Raw genomic sequence first — 16,214 nt, 5'->3', positions numbered from 1 at the left:
AGCCCTGGTGCCACCTGCTGCCAGCACCTGTAGCCCTGGTGCCACCTGGTGCCAGCACCTGTAGCCTTGGTGCCACCTGGTGCCAGCACCTGTAGCCTTGGTGCCACCTGGTGCCAGCACCTGTAGCCCTGGTGCCACCTGGTGCCAGCACCTGTAGCCCTGGTGCCAGCACCTGTAGCCTTGGTGCCACCTGGTGCCAGCACCTGTAGCCCTGGTGCCACCTGGTGTCAGCACCTGTAGCCTTGGTGCCAGCACCTGTAGCCCTGGTGCCACCTGGTGCCAGCACCTGTAGCCCTGGTGCCACCTGGTGCCAGCACCTGTAGCCCTGGTGCCACCTGGTGCCAGCACCTGTAGCCTTGGTGCCACCTGGTGCCAGCACCTGTAGCCATGGTGCCACCTGGTGCCAGCACCTGTAGCCTTGGTGCCACCTGGTGCCAGCACCTGTAGCCTTGGTGCCACCTGGTGCCAGCACCTGTAGCCTTGGTGCCAGCACCTGTAGCCCTGGTGCCACCTGCTGCCAGCACCTGTAGCCTTGGTGCCACCTGGTGCCAGCACCTGTAGCCTTGGTGCCACCTGATGCCAGCACCTGTAGCCTTGGTGCCACCTGCTGCCAGCACCTGTAGCCTTGGTGCCACCTGGTGCCAGCACCTGTAGCCTTGGTGCCACCTGATGCCAGCACCTGTAGCCTTGGTGCCACCTGGTGCCAGCACCTGTAGCCTTGGTGCCACCTGGTGCCAGCACCTGTAGCCTTGGTGCCACCTGGTGCCAGCACCTGTAGCCCTGGTGCCACCTGCTGCCAGCACCTGTAGCCCTGGTGCCAGCACCTGTAGCCTTGATACCACCTGGTGCCAGCACCTGTAGCCCTGGTGCCACCTGCTGCCAGCACCTGTAGCCCTGGTGCCACCTGCTGCCAGCACCTGTAGCCCTGGTGCCACCTGCTGCCAGCACCTGTAGCCCTGGTGCCACCTGGTGCCAGCACCTGTAGCCCTGGTGCCACCTGGTGCCAGCACCTGTAGCCCTGGTGCCACCTGGTGCCAGCACCTGTAGCCCTGGTGCCACCTGGTGCCAGCACCTGTAGCCTTGGTGCCACCTGGTGCCAGCACCTGTAGCCTTGGTGCCACCTGGTGCCAGCACCTGTAGCCTTGGTGCCACCTGGTGCCAGCACCTGTAGCCTTGGTGCCACCTGGTGCCAGCACCTGTAGCCCTGGTGCCACCTGGTGCCAGCACCTGTAGCCCTGGTGCCACCTGCTGCCAGCACCTGTAGCCTTGGTGCCAGCACCTGTAGCCCTGGTGCCAGCACCTGTAGCCCTGGTGCCACCTGCTGCCAGCACCTGTAGCCCTGGTGCCACCTGCTGCCAGCACCTGTAGCCCTGGTGCCACCTGCTGCCAGCACCTGTAGCCCTGGTGCCAGCACCTGTAGCCCTGGTGCCACCTGCTGCCAGCACCTGTAGCCCTGGTGCCACCTGCTGCCAGCACCTGTAGCCTTGGTGCCACCTGCTGCCAGCACCTGTAGCCCTGGTGCCACCTGGTGCCAGCACCTGTAGCCCTGGTGCCACCTGCTGCCAGCACCTGTAGCCTTGGTGCCACCTGGTGCCAGCACCTGTAGCCTTGGTGCCACCTGCTGCCAGCACCTGTAGCCTTGGTGCCACCTGCTGCCAGCACCTGTAGCCTTGGTGCCAGCACCTGTAGCCCTGGTGCCACCTGCTGCCAGCACCTGTAGCCTTGGTGCCACCTGGTGCCAGCCCCTGTAGCCTTGGTGCCAGCACCTGTAGCCCTGGTGCCACCTGGTGCCAGCACCTGTAGCCTTGGTGCCACCTGGTGCCAGCACCTGTAGCCTTGGTGCCACCTGGTGGCAGCACCTGTAGCCTTGGTGCCACCTGGTGCCAGCCCCTGTAGCCTTGGTGCCAGCACCTGTAGCCCTGGTGCCACCTGCTGCCAGCACCTGTAGCCTTGGTGCCAGCACCTGTAGCCCTGGTGCCAGCACCTGTAGCCCTGGTGCCACCTGGTGCCAGCACCTGTAGCCTTGGTGCCACCTGGTGCCAGCACCTATAGCCTTGGTGCCACCTGCTGCCAGCACCTGTAGCCTTGGTGCCACCTGGTGCCAGCACCTGTAGCCTTGGTGCCACCTGGTGCCAGCCCCTGTAGCCTTGGTGCCAGCACCTGTAGCCCTGGTGCCACCTGCTGCCAGCACCTGTAGCCTTGGTGCCAGCACCTGTAGCCTTGGTGCCAGCACCTGTAGCCCTGGTGCCACCTGCTGCCAGCACCTGTAGCCTTGGTGCCACCTGGTGCCAGCACCATTAGCCTTGGTGCCACCTGGTGCCAGCCCCTGTAGCCTTGGTGCCACCTGCTGCCAGCACCTGTAGCCCAGGTGCCACCTGGTGCCAGCACCTGTAGCCCAGGTGCCACCTGGTGCCAGCACCTGTAGCCCTGGTGCCACCTGCTGCCAGCACCTGTAGCCCTGGTGCCACCTGGTGCCAGCACCTGTAGCCCAGGTGCCACCTGGTGCCAGCACCTGTAGCCCAGGTGCCACCTGGTGCCAGGGGACCGGAAATGAAGTGCCATGTTGTAACATCCTCGACTCGCCGCCCACCTCTTCCCTTGGCACTTACCCCCCCCCCCTGTCTCAACACCCTATGTTTACCTATCAGTAGTTACCTATCAGTGTCTACTGGGAGGTGAGGTGTAGCTCCTGGTGCCCCGCCTACTGGTCCTCTGGTGCCTGTTGGGTCATAGCTTAACTATTCTGACCCTCAAATTCTTTGTCGAATCTGATCTTAAATTGTGGATGGAGGTGGCTTCTATATCCTCTACCCTCGGTGGGTGGAGGTGGCTTCTATATCCTCTACCCTCGGTGGGTGGAGGTGGTGGTAGGATGACGGGGGGGGGGACGGACTGGTGCAGGTGTTGACTAGTGCCAAATATGTGCCAAGGATGCCAAATGCAACAGGCGGAACACCTCCCACACCCACACCTCTCTCTGTACCCCCTACTTATAGTTACTCTCACACACACACACACACACACACACACATCACCTATTAGGTAATTAGGTGAGTACACAGGGGATCTGGTGGCTGAGTGGACAGCGCGCGGGACTCTTAATCCTGTGGCCAGGGTTCGATTCCCGGCGCCGGAAGAGACAAATAGGGCAGAGTTTCTTTTACTCTGATGCGCCTGTTACCTATCTTGAGGTTATCGTGAGATGATTTCGGGGCTTAGCGTCCCCGCGGCCCGGTCCTCGACCAGACCGCCTTTTTGTTACCCCCCCCCCCCTCCAGGAAGCAGCCAGTAGCAGCTGTCTAACCCCCCAGGTACCTATATACTGCATCAACAGGGCAGGGTAACAGGGGCATCAGGGTGAATGCAACTGTCCATTTGTCTCCTCCACCGGGGATCGAACCCGGAACCTCAGACCTACAAATCCGAAGCGCTGTCCACTCAGCTGTCAGGCGCTCTAGCAGTAAATAGGTACCTGGGAGTTAGACAGCTGCTACGGGCTGCTTCCTGTGTGTGTGTACTCGGCTATTTGTACTCACTTATTTGTGCTTCCGGGGGTTGAGCTCTGGCTCTTTGGTCCCATGTGTGTGTGTGTGTACTCACCTATATGAGTACACACACACACACACACACACACACACACACACACACACACACACACACACACACACAACACACACCATACTCAATTTCAAATGTAGATATGACAGAGCCCAGTAGCCTCAGGAATCTGTACACCAGTTGATTGACAGGTGAGAGGCGGGACCAAAGAGCCAGAGCTCAACCCCCGCAAGTACAAATAGGTGAACACAGACACACACACGCACCAACCAACACGCTCTGCTCAAAGTATATCATTTATACCCCAAACATCACACCAAACTGCGCCTCAAGTACCCACCCTCTACCTCTCAACAACCACCGGCCCGCGATGACCACCAGTTCGTCCTGCTAGACACGTTCGAATCTCAGAGTGACCGCACGGATGGCCACTCCTGTGTTCGAAATATACGAACGAACATTCAGATGGATGCTCATGCACTCCCCCCCCCCCATGTGACTGTTAGGTAAACCGTTCAACGTAAACCATGCAAAAGCGGCACCGTGATCCACCGAGCTGTGACGAGCATGTCAGCCGTGCAGCAGTTACCTCTAACAGCCTCGTTGGGTAGACAACCAACTACTGGAGGGTTAGTTAGGCGCGCACCCGCGGGCATCTTTACCCCGGAATCAACATGTAGAAATGGTAGGAGGGGGGGGGGGCGATGGTGCTAGTCCACCCCCACACACCTCCCCCTCCCCCCCCCCACACACCCTAAACCCCTCCCCCACACACCCTAAACCCCTCCCCCCACACCCCCTAAACCCCTCCCCCCCACACCCTAAACCCCTCCCCCACACACCCTAAACCCCTCCCCCACACACCCTAAACCCCTCCCCCACACACCCTAAACCCCTCCCCCACACACCCTAAACCCCTCCCCCACACACCCTAAACCCCTCCCCCACACACCCTAAACCCCTCCCCCACACACCGTCTCCCACACTCACTGCTCAACTAAGCAAAGCACTAACTCACCTAACAGCCAATTCTTAGCCACGTTAAGTCCGCAGGAAACAGCGCCCCCTCCCCCCCCCCCCTTCAGGTTACTACAGCAGGTACTACAACAAGGTACTAATACAACGCACCACTACAATATACAACTACTAACAACCATTACGTCGGTCTAATGTCCATTTAGTAAACTATCACGGGCTAGGTCGCAATACAATCTTTTTGATAGCTTAGCCTCTAAGACGCAACTGTTGAAGTCAAGACAGGTGTCTTATATCTGGCTCAACAGGTGTCTTATATCTGGCTCAACAGGTGTCTTATATCTGGCTCAACAGGTGTCTTATATCTGGCTCAACAGGTGTCTTATATCTGGCTCAACAGGTGTCTTATATCTGGCTCAACAGGTGTCTTATATCTGGCTCAACAGGTGTCTTATATCTGGCTCAACAGGTGTCTTATATCTGGCTCAACAGGTGTCTTATATCTGGCTCAACAGGTGTCTTATATCTGGCTCAACAGGTGTCTTATATCTGGCTCAACAGGTGTCTTATATCTGGCTCAACAGGTGTCTTATATCTGGCTCAACAGGTAGTTTCATATCCGGCACAAGATCGGGGTTCCGGTGCTTCAATTATTTTAATGTTTTATTGAGTGGATTCTGGCAGTGAAGGATCTCTGGTCGCTCTCCAGGTCTCACGCCATAATTCCCAGATGATTTACGTGTCTTTTCCCACTATGAGTAGCGCTGATTGTGCTTCGTATTTCGATAAAGTTTTTCAGTTACACCTCACCTAAGAACACTGGAACTTATCACTGTTAAACATCATATTGGTGTCTGCTGCCCTGTTGAAGACATGTAACTTTGGCTTGCAGTTTTTCAGTGTCTTCAACAGGTAATATTCAGGCCGATTTCTGTGTCGTATGAAAAAAAAAAAAAATCCGAAGTTGTGACTTGTATTTTTGTCTATATCTGATAAGAGTGAGAAAAAGCAGTGGTGCAAGGACTGTGCCCTGAGGTACAGAGCTCTCCACTGTATACGAACTAGATTTAGTATGGCTGTTACCCTTTGCCTTCAGTTTGAGATGAACTAGTTGTTTGTGAGTGAATCACAGCAATCCTCACAGCTGTGTATGGAGAAACCTGGTGTTTACAGCCATAGCAAACAGGTACAGCTTAACAATTCACGCCTGAGACTTATGCTGCCCCAAACATATCGCAGAAAATTCCATTGATGAAAAGACAGGTTAAATGTTAATATATTAACTAATGAGCTATGACACTGGCATAGGTGGGTGTGAGTGCGTGGGGGACGGGCGTGCATGGGACTGTGTGGGCGTGAGTGGAAGTGTATAGAGGATGGGCGTGCGTGGGAGGGGGGGGGGGAAGTGTGGGCGTGCGTGAGAGTGTATAGAGGATGGGCGTGCGTGGGGGGGGGTGTGGGAGTGTACTCACATAGTTGTGCTTGCGGAGGTTGAGTCCGGCTCTTTGGTCCCGCCTCTCAGCTGCCAATCAACTGGCGTACAGATTCCTGAGCCTACTGGACCCTATCATACCCTACACTTAAAACTGTGGTTGGAGTCAGCCTCCACCACATCACTGCCTAATGCATTCCGTGTGAGGGCAGCAGCACTCTGGGTTGCAATGCTTTTACCATGTCGTGGCGCAATCGACTAAGGCGCTTCTGGGATCATCCCGGACGTAGGTTCGAACCCTCATCACGGCCCTTGTGGATTTATTCATTACATTTATTCGAATTAAGCTCTAACAGCCATTTGTTCGACCATTCCTGCAGCTTGTCCAGGTCTTCTTGAAGCCTCAAACAGTCTTCCTCTATCTTAAACCTTTTCATAATTTTGGCGTCGTCAGCAAACATTGAGAGGAATGAGTCTATCCCCTCTGGGAGATCATTTACGTATATCAGAAACAGGATAGGTCCGAGTACAGAGCCCTGTGGGACTCCACTGGTGACTTCACGCCAGTCTGAGGTCTCACCCCTCACTGTAACTCTGCTTCCTATTGTTTAGGTACTCCCTTATCCACTGGAGCGCCCTACCAGTTACTCCTGCCTGTCTCTCCAGCTTATGTACCAGCCTTTTATGCGGTACTGTGTCAAAGGCTTTCCGACAGTCCAAAAAATATGTAGTCTGCACAACCTTCTCTTTCTTGCTTAATCTTTGTCACCTGGTCGTAGAATTCTATTAAGCCAGTAAGGCAAAATTTACCCTCCCTGAACCCATGTTGATGGGTTGTCACGAAGTCCCTTCTCTCCAGATGTGTTACTAGGTTCCTTCTCACGATCTTCTCCGTCATCTTGCATGGTATACAAGTTAAGGACACTTGATTCTTGAGGTTATCTTGAGATGATTTCGGGGCTTAGTGTCCCCGCGGCCCGGTCCTCGACCAGGCCTCCACCCCCAGGAAGCAGCCCGTGACAGTTGACTAACACCCAGGTACCTATTTTACTGCTAGGTAACAGGGGCATAGGATGAAAGAAACTCTGCCCATTGTTTCTCGCCGGCGCCTGTGATCGAACCCAGGACCACAGGATCACAAGTCCAGCGTGCTGTCCGCTCGGCCGACCGGCTCCCTACACTGGCCTGTAGTTCAGTGCCTCTTGATTAGTGATTAGGAATCAAATTTCTAGTTTTATGGAAAATAATGAGCTACACAATCCAGGACAACATGGATTTAGAGCGGGAAGATCCTGTCTGTCACAGTTACTCAACCACTATGACAAAATCACAGAAGCTCTAGAAGAAAAGCAAAATGCAGATGTTGTATACACAGATTTGCAAAGGCGTTCGACAAATGTGACCATGGAGTGATAGCTCACAAAATGAGGTCAATGGAAATAACTGGTAAAGTAGGACGCTGAATACTCAATTTCCGGTCGAACAGAACACAAAGAGTAACAGTCGATCAAATAAAATCGAGTCCAAGCGCAGTTAAAAGCTCTGTACCTCAAGGTACAGTCCTTGCACCGCTACTGTTCCTTATTCTCATATCAGATATAGACAAAAATACAAGTCACAGCTTCGTGATATCCTTTGCAGATGACACAAAAATCAGCATGAAAATTTCCTCTGCTGAAGACATTGAAAATTACAAGCAGATATCAACAAAGTTTTCGACTGGGCAGCAGAAAATAACATGATGTTTAACAGTGATAAATTCCAGGTACTCAGGTACGGCAAAAATGAGGACCTTAAACATAATACAGGGTACAAAACACAATCGAATCTGCTCATAGTAGGAAAACAGCATGTCAAGGTTTTGGGATTTATGATGCCCGACGGTCTAACGTTTAGGGAGCATAACCAAGCAAATATTGTGTCAGCCAGAAAAATAATATGGTGGATTACGAGAACTTTCAAATCCAGGGATCCCATCACAATGGTTGTACTCTTCAAGTCACTTGTGTTGTCCCGTCTTGAGTACTGCTCAGTTCTCACTTCCCCCTTCAGAGCAGGAGAGATTGCTGAAATAGAGGGAATACAGAGAACATATACAGCACGCATAGACGAGATAAAGCACCTAAATTATTGGGATCGTCTCAAAGCTCTCCAAATGTACTCTCTAGAAAGGAGACGAGAGAGAGACCAAATAATATACACATGGAAAATACTGGAGGGCCAGGTCCCAAACCTGCACAGTAAAATAACAACGTACTGGAGTGAACGATATGGAAGAAAATGCAGGATTGAACCAGTGAAGAACAGAGGTGCCATAGGCACAATCAGAGAACACTTTCATAAACATCAGAGGTCCGCGGTTGTTCAACGTCCTCCTAGCCACTATAAGAAATATTGCCGGAACAACCGTGGACATCTTCAAGAGAAAACTGGACTGTTTTCTAAGAGAAGTTCCGGACCAACCAGGCTGTGGTGGGTATGTGGGCCTGCGGGCCGCTCCAAGCAACAGCCTGGTGGACCAAACTCTCACAAGTCGAGCCTGGCCTTGGGCCGGGCTTGGGGAGTAGAACTCCCAGAACCCCATCAACCAGGTATCAAGCAGGTATCTCTTGTCTCTCACCCTTTTTGTATATTGGGACTATGTTAGCTGTCTTCCATATTTCTGACAGGTCTCCCGTTTCCAGTGACCTACTATACACTATGGAGAGTGGCAAGCAAAGTGCTCTTACACAGTCTTTCAGTACCCATGGTGAGATCCCGTCTAGACCAACAGCCTTTCTCACGTCCAGATCCAACAGATGCCTCTTGATCTCATCTCTTGTTATTTCGTTCTATTGTGAAGACCTCCTGGAACCTCTTGTTGAGTTCTTCACACACCTCTTTGTCATTCTCTGTGTACCTACCCTCATCCGTTTTAAGTTTCATCACGTGTTGTTTCATTATTGTTTTTCTCCTGATGTGACTGTAGTAGCTTTGGTTCGGTCTTGGCTTTATTAGCTATATCATTTTCATACCTTTTCTCAGCTTCTCTTCTCACACTAACATACTCGTTCCTGGTTCTCTGGTATCTCTCTCTACTTTCTGGTGTTCTGTTATTCCGGAAGTTCCTCCACGCCCTTTTGTTCAGCTCCTTTGCTTCCATACATGCCCTGTTATACCACGGATTCTTCTGTTGTTTCTCGGATTTTTCCTGTCGGGCCGGGATGAACCTGGGATGGGGTGGGCTTAGATCCCATGAGTGTGTGGGCGAGCGTGGGAGAAGTGTGTGTGGGGCATGCGTGGGAGGTGTGTGTGTGTGTGGGCGTGCGTGGGAGAAGTGTGTGTGTGGGGGCGTACGTGGGAGAAGTGTGTGTGGGGCATACGTGGGAGAAGTGTGTGTGTGTGGGCGAGCGTGGGAGAAGTGTGTGTGGGGCATGCGTGGGAGAAGTGTGTGTGTGGGCGTGCGTGGGAGAAGTGTGTGTGTGTGTGGGCGTGCGTGGGAGAAGTGTGTGTGTGTAGGGGCGTGTGTGGGAGGAGCAAGGAATGACATGGTTAAGGCAAGGAGACCACAATCACCATAATTGTGGGGCCGTACTGGGAGCTACAATCTCTTGCCCAGCCCCCCCCCTCCTCCCCCCCAGGGCGACCGTGGGCGGGGCGCCACCCCCACGTGCGCCCAGGCAAAAACTGTGTAGCGCATAACAAGAGGGTCTATGAAACACGGGTATTGCATGCGCGGGCACGTGCGCTGCTCCAACACGGAATTATGACATCTGACGACCTGACATTTAGTGAACATAACCGAGCAAAGTATAGCGGCGGCGGCGGCCAGGACAATGATAGGATGGATTATGAGAACGTTCACATCCAGAGATCCCACAGCAATGTTAATACTATTTAAATCACTGGTGTTGTCCCGTCTTGAGTGCTGCTCGGTACTCACTTCCCCCTTCAGAGCGGGAGAGATCTCTGAGTTAGAGGGAATACAGAGAACATATACGGCACGCATAGACGCGATAAAACGTATCTAAATTATTGGGACCGTCTCTAAGCTCTCAAAATGTTCTCTCTGGAAAGGAGACGAGAAAGGTATCAAATAATATATACATGGAAGATACTGGAGGGCCAGGCCCCAAATTTACACAGTAGAATAACAACATACTGGAGCGAAAGGTACGGAAGGAATAGATCCAGTGAAGAGTAGAGGTGGTCTCTAAGCTCTCAAAATGTACTCGGTGGGAAAGGAGAGTACATTTTGTACTGCCTCCCTCCACGCATAACCAAGTACGGTAGTGGTGGTGGTGCTGTACTCAGAGAGCTCTTGCAGGTGGACGAGGGAGCGCGCTGCCCAACGCCTGCACACGCATACGGGAAGCTTAATCTGGACATCAAAGCGCATGGCCACTATGCGGACACATCTGCATGCGTGACACGCGCACTAAATGGCAAGGGCCATGCGCTAGCGTGCGCTGCCACCTGGGACATGTGTGATTCATGAGGGAGCAGCAGCTGCAGACTGCACAAGATGCTAGCCATGAGTGGTGGAGCTTTATATAGAGGTGCAGGCTGGCTGGCAGGCTGGCTGGCAGGATGGCTGGCAGGTAGGCCGGTAGGTAGGCCGCTGGCAGGCTGGCTGGCAGGCTGGCTGGCAGGCTGGCTGGCAGGCTGGCTGGCTGGCTGGCTGGCTGGCAGGCTGGCTGGCTGGCTGGCTGGCAGGCTGGCTGGCTGGCTGGCAGGTAGGCCGGTAGGTAGGCCGCTGGCAGGCTGGCTGGCTGGCAGGTAGGCCGGTAGGTAGGCCGCTGGCAGGCTGGCTGGCAGGCTGGCTGGCAGGCCGCCAGGTAGGCCGCTGGCAGGCTGGCTGGCAGGCTGGCTGGCAGGCCGCCAGGTAAGCCGCTGGCAGGCTGGCTGGCAGGCCGGCAAGTAGGCCGCTGACAGGCTGGCTGGCAGGTAGGCCGGTAGGTAGGCCGCTGGCAGGCTGGCTGGCTGGCAGGTAGGCCGGTAGGTAGGCCGCTGGCAGGCTGGCTGGCAGGCTGGCTGGCAGGCCGCCAGGTAGGCCGCTGGCAGGCTGGCTGGCAGGCTGGCTGGCAGGCTGGCTGGCAGGCTGGCTGGCAGGCCGCCAGGTAGGCCGCTGGCAGGCTGGCTGGCAGGCTGGCTGGCAGGCCGCCAGGTAAGCCGCTGGCAGGCTGGCTGGCAGGCTGGCTGGCAGGCTGGCTGGCAGGCCGGCAAGTAGGCCGCTGACAGGCTGGCTGGCAGGTAGGCCGGTAGGTAGGACGCTGGCAAGCTAGCTGGCTGGCTGGCTGGCTGGCAGGTAGGCCGGTAGGTAGGCCGCTGGCAAGCTAGCTGGCTGGCTGGCAGGTAGGCCGGTAGGTAGGACGCTGGCAAGCTAGCTGGCTGGCTGGCTGGCTGGCAGGTAGGCCGGTAGGTAGGCCGCTGGCAAGCTAGCTGGCTGGCAGGCTGGCTGGCAGGCTGGCAGGCTGGCAGGTTGGTATTGGGCAAGCAGGCAGACATAAAAAGATAAATACAGAAAAAGACACGATAGAGGGTCGGGAGGCATTGAATGAAACAAACAGGAGCGGGAAGGCGGGGTCCAGGTGCCAGCGTTCGACCCTACTAATACCTCTCTGACAGGCCTCAACACACAACACCAGATTTAATAAAGCATCAGAAAGAACATGTGCAGGCATGATCAAGAGCTGAAGCCCAACCATCATCATCAGCACATCTAGGGAAGTCCACAGACCTTGCCCCTTTGTAATTTACCTGTGGTTTACATGTGGTATACCTGTGGGTTACCTGTGGTATACCTGTGGTATACCTGTGGTATACCTGTGGTATACCTGTGGTATACCTGTGGTTTACATGTGGTATACCTGTGGTATACCTGTGGTTTACCCGTGGTTTACCTGTGGTATACCTGTGGTATACCCGTGGTATACCTGTGGTTTACCTGTGGTATACCTGTGGTTTACCTGTGGTATACATGTGGTATACATGTGGTTTACCTGTGGTTTACCTGTGGTATACCTGTGGTTTACCTGTGGTATACCTGTGGTTTACCTGTGGTATACCTGTGGTATACCTGTGGTTTACATGTGGTATACCTGTGGTATACCTGTGGTATACCTGTGGTTTACCTGTAGCCTATAACAATACTGCTCCACACTTCAGCGAGAGTAAACCAATCTCACAATTTGACACGCGTCCAATTTTGAAGTAGTTTTGCCTAACAACAGCGAGCAACCTAAAGCAACCCACCAATGGTCATTATTGAGAGCAATCGTCAATATTGCGCTACTTTTAATTTCACGAAAACACCAGAATTTTAACGTTACGGTCCAACACTTGGTGTAGAGGAGGAAACAACTCAACCACCCAGTGGTGGACATAATCGCCGTCTGTGTCATTAACTGTATGGCAGTAGTGCAAAAACCAGTTCCCCAAACAAAGGCACTATTATTTTCGGCAATATTGCACAGAAAAATACCAGCAAACAATGCCTCGTTGAAAAAAAAACATTGCAAGCTTTAATATCCTGCAACAGCGAAGGTTCTATTTATAGGAACCACCGTCATGGACTCCGCCTATACGTGCTACCAACACCTATTTAGGGGTAGATCTGTGGCGCCCACTGTGGGCGGCTCCCACCCTACCACTGTGGGAGGCTCAACCACACACTGTTACAATATGGCACACAGTGTATGTCCACTCCCACGCCCTCCTACTCCACAGCCACGCCCACCTACGCCACAGCCACGCCCACCTACGCCACAGCCACGCCCACCTACGCCACAGCCACGCCCACCTACGCCACAGCCACGCCCACCTACGCCACAGCCACGCCCACCTACGCCACAGCCACGCCCACCTCACCAACAACAATGTCAGCTCTCTACAATATCTCTAAAATCAATAGAAGAGGTAAGCTTACCACTGCTGGGAGAGAGCGGCCCGTCTCCTTTAATACTATGTGGCCCATCACACCTGACCCGCACACGCTAATTATTCCCAAGCTTGGCTCACACACCTGGCCCACACCTGGGCCACACCAGGCTCGGGGCACGCGATACTGGCAGGTGTGTCTACACCAGGGGAGGTGTGTCTACACCAGGGGAGGTGTGTCAACACCAGGGCAGGTGTGTCAACACCAGGGGAGGTGTGTCTACACCAGGGGAGGTGTGTCTACACCAGGGGAGGTGTGTCAACACCAGGGCAGGTGTGTGTACACCAGGGGAGGTGTGTCAACACCAGGGCAGGTGTGTCAACACCAGGGGAGGTGTGTCAACACCAGGGGAGGTGTGTCAACACCAGGGGAGGTGTGTCAACACCAGGGGAGGTGTGTGTACACCAGGGGAGGTGTGTCAACACCAGGGCAGGTGTGTCAACACCAGGGGAGGTGTGTCAACACCAGGGGAGGTGTGTCTACACCAGGGGAGGTGTGTCAACACCAGGGGAGGTGTGTCTACACCAGGGGAGGTGTGTCTACACCAGGGGAGGTGTGTCTACACCAGGGGAGGTGTGTCTACACCAGGGGAGGTGTGTCTACACCAGGGGAGGTGTGTCAACACCAGGGGAGGTGTGTCAACACCAGGGGAGGTGTGTCTACACCAGGGGAGGTGTGTCTACACCAGGGGAGGTGTGTCTACACCAGGGCAGGTGTGTCAACACCAGGGCAGGTGTGTCAACACCAGGGCAGGTGTGTCAACACCAGGGGAGGCGTGTCAACACCAGGGGAGGTGTGTCAACACCAGGGGAGGTGTGTCTACACCAGGGGAGGTGTGTCTACACCAGGGGAGGTGTGTCTACACCAGGGCAGGTGTGTCTACACCAGGGCAGGTGTGTCAACACCAGGGCAGGTGTGTCAACACCAGGGCAGGTGTGTCAACACCAGGGCAGGTGTGTCAACACCAGGGCAGGTGTGTGTGGGTGTGGTGGTGGCAGTGTTGTCCAGCACCACACCAAACAAGATGATAGTGTGGTAGAGGGCGAGGGGAGGGTGACTGGCAGGGTTACAACCACCAATACCTACTAACTGCTGCTGTTCCCCTTTAACGTACCTAGCAGACAGCGTCATAACGGGGGTGTAGTTACGCGCGTATACACACACACGTACACAGTGTGATCAGACAGATGTACACACACACACACACACACACACACACAGAGCGCCCTGCCTTAAAGCGCCGCCAGCAGCCTCAAGGCTTCTACACTACCTACACCTGGCAGATTACTTGGCCGGACCTGCTCTCAGTGTTGGCCGTTCTTGTGTCACAAGCCAGGTATACTCCAGGCTTTTATCTGGAGTATACCTGGAGTATACCTGTAGCGAGTTCTGACTGTCTTTCTACTCTTCAAGCTCGGCCTGAGGCCAGGCTTGGCTATATTGGTTTGGTTGTTATAACTTGGTCTACCAGGCTGTTGCTGGGAGCGGCCCGCAGGCCCACATACCTACCGCAGCCCGGTTGGTCCACCAGGCTGTTGCTTGGAGCGGCCCGCAGGCCCACATACCCACCACAGCCCGGTTGGTCCACCAGGCTGTTGCTTGGAGCGGCCCGCAGGCCCACATACCCACCACAGCCCGGTTGGTCCACCAGGCTGTTGCTTGGAGCGGCCCGCAGGCCCACATACCCACCACAGCCCGGTTGGTCCACCAGGCTGTTGCTTGGAGCGGCCCGCAGGCCCACATACCCACCACAGCCCGGTTGGTCCACCAGGCTGTTGCTTGGAGCGGCCCGCAGGCCCACATACCCACCACAGCCTGGTTGGTCCACCAGGCTGTTGCTTGGAGCGGCCCGCAGACCCACATATCCACTACAGCCCGGTTGGTCCACCAGGCTGTTGCTTGGAGCGGCCCGCAGGCCCACATACCCACCACAGCCCGGTTGGTCCACCAGGCTGTTGCTTGGAGCGGCCCGCAGGTCCACATACCCACCACAGCCCGGTTGGTCCACCAGGCTGTTGCTTGGAGCGGCCCGCAGGCCCACATATCCACTACAGCCCGGTTGGTCCGGCACTTCTTGCAAGAACTTATCTAAGTGTCTCGAATACATTCACCTTTGTTCCAGCAATATTTCTAATGCTTGCTGGGAGGGTGTTGAACAGCTGTGGACCTCTGATGTTCAGTGTTCTCTGACTGTGCCTATGGCACCTCTACTCCTCACTGGACCTCTGATGTTCAGACAGTGTTCTCTGATTGTGCCTATGGCACCTCTACTCCTCACTGGACCTCTGATGTTCAGACAGTGTTCTCTGATTGTGCCTATGGCACCTCTACTCCTCACTGGACCTCTGATGTTCAGACAGTGTTCTCTGATTGTGCCTATGGCACCTCTACTCCTCACTGGACCTCTGATGTTCAGACAGTGTTCTCTGATTGTGTCTATGGCACCTCTACTCCTTACTGGTTCTATTCTGCATTTCCTTCCGTACCTTTCGCTCCAGTATGTTGTTATTCTACTATGCAAATTTGGGACCTGGCCCTCCAGTATCTTCCATGTATATATTATTTGATACCTTTCTCGTCTCCTTTCCAGAGAGAACATTTTGAGAGCTTTGAGACGGTCCCAATAGTTTAGATGTTTTATCGTGTCCATGTGTGCCGTATATGTTCTCTGTATTCCCTCTAATTCAGAGAGATCTCCTGGTGGGTGTCTAACCACTTGGACTGGACGGTAGAGCGACAGTCTCCCTTCAGGTCGGCGTTCAATCCCCGACCGTCCAAGTGGTTAAGCGGAGATTGACTAGGCATTTCTTCCTCCCCCCCCCCCCCATATCAAATCCTTATCCTTCCCAGTGCTAGTGGTAATGGCTTGGCGCTTTCCCCCTGATAATTTCCTGTCCCTCCCTGCTCTAGGTAGCCAAACATGCCAGTGGTAGACCTGTGCTCAGTGTGTCCCTCCCTGCTCTAGGTAGCCAAACATGCCAGTGGTAGACCTGTGCTCAGTGTGTCCCTCCCTGCTCTAGGTAGCCAAACATGCCAGTGGTAGACCTGTGCTCAGTGTGTCCCTCCCTGCTCTAGGTAGCCAAACATGCCAGTGGTAGACCTGTGCTCAGTGTGTCCCTCCCTGCTCTAGGTAGCCAAACATGCCAGTGGTAGACCTGTGCTCAGTGTGTCCCTCCCTGCTCTAGGTAGCCAAACATGCCAGTGGTAGACCTGTGCTCAGTGTGTCCCTCCCTGCTCTAGGTAGCCAAACATGCCAGTGGTAGACCTGTGCTCAGTGTGTCCCTCCCTGCTCTAGGTAGCCAAACATGCCAGTGGTAGACCTGTGCTCAG

General features: G+C 54.6%; 1 protein-coding gene across 1 annotated transcript in view; it reads left to right on the top strand.

Moving 5' to 3' along the window:
* The window catches only part of LOC123763716 (muscleblind-like protein 1), a 274,770-nt gene that overhangs the window by 130,673 nt on the left and 127,883 nt on the right, over window positions 1-16,214 (top strand). The gene's annotated exons all lie outside the window — the stretch shown is intronic.

This window comes from Procambarus clarkii, chromosome 52 (genome assembly GCF_040958095.1).
Source record: "Procambarus clarkii isolate CNS0578487 chromosome 52, FALCON_Pclarkii_2.0, whole genome shotgun sequence".
Lineage (NCBI taxonomy): Eukaryota > Metazoa > Arthropoda > Malacostraca > Decapoda > Cambaridae > Procambarus > Procambarus clarkii.
Note: the sequence above shows the minus strand (reverse complement) of the source record. Positions and strands in the feature narration are given on the sequence as shown.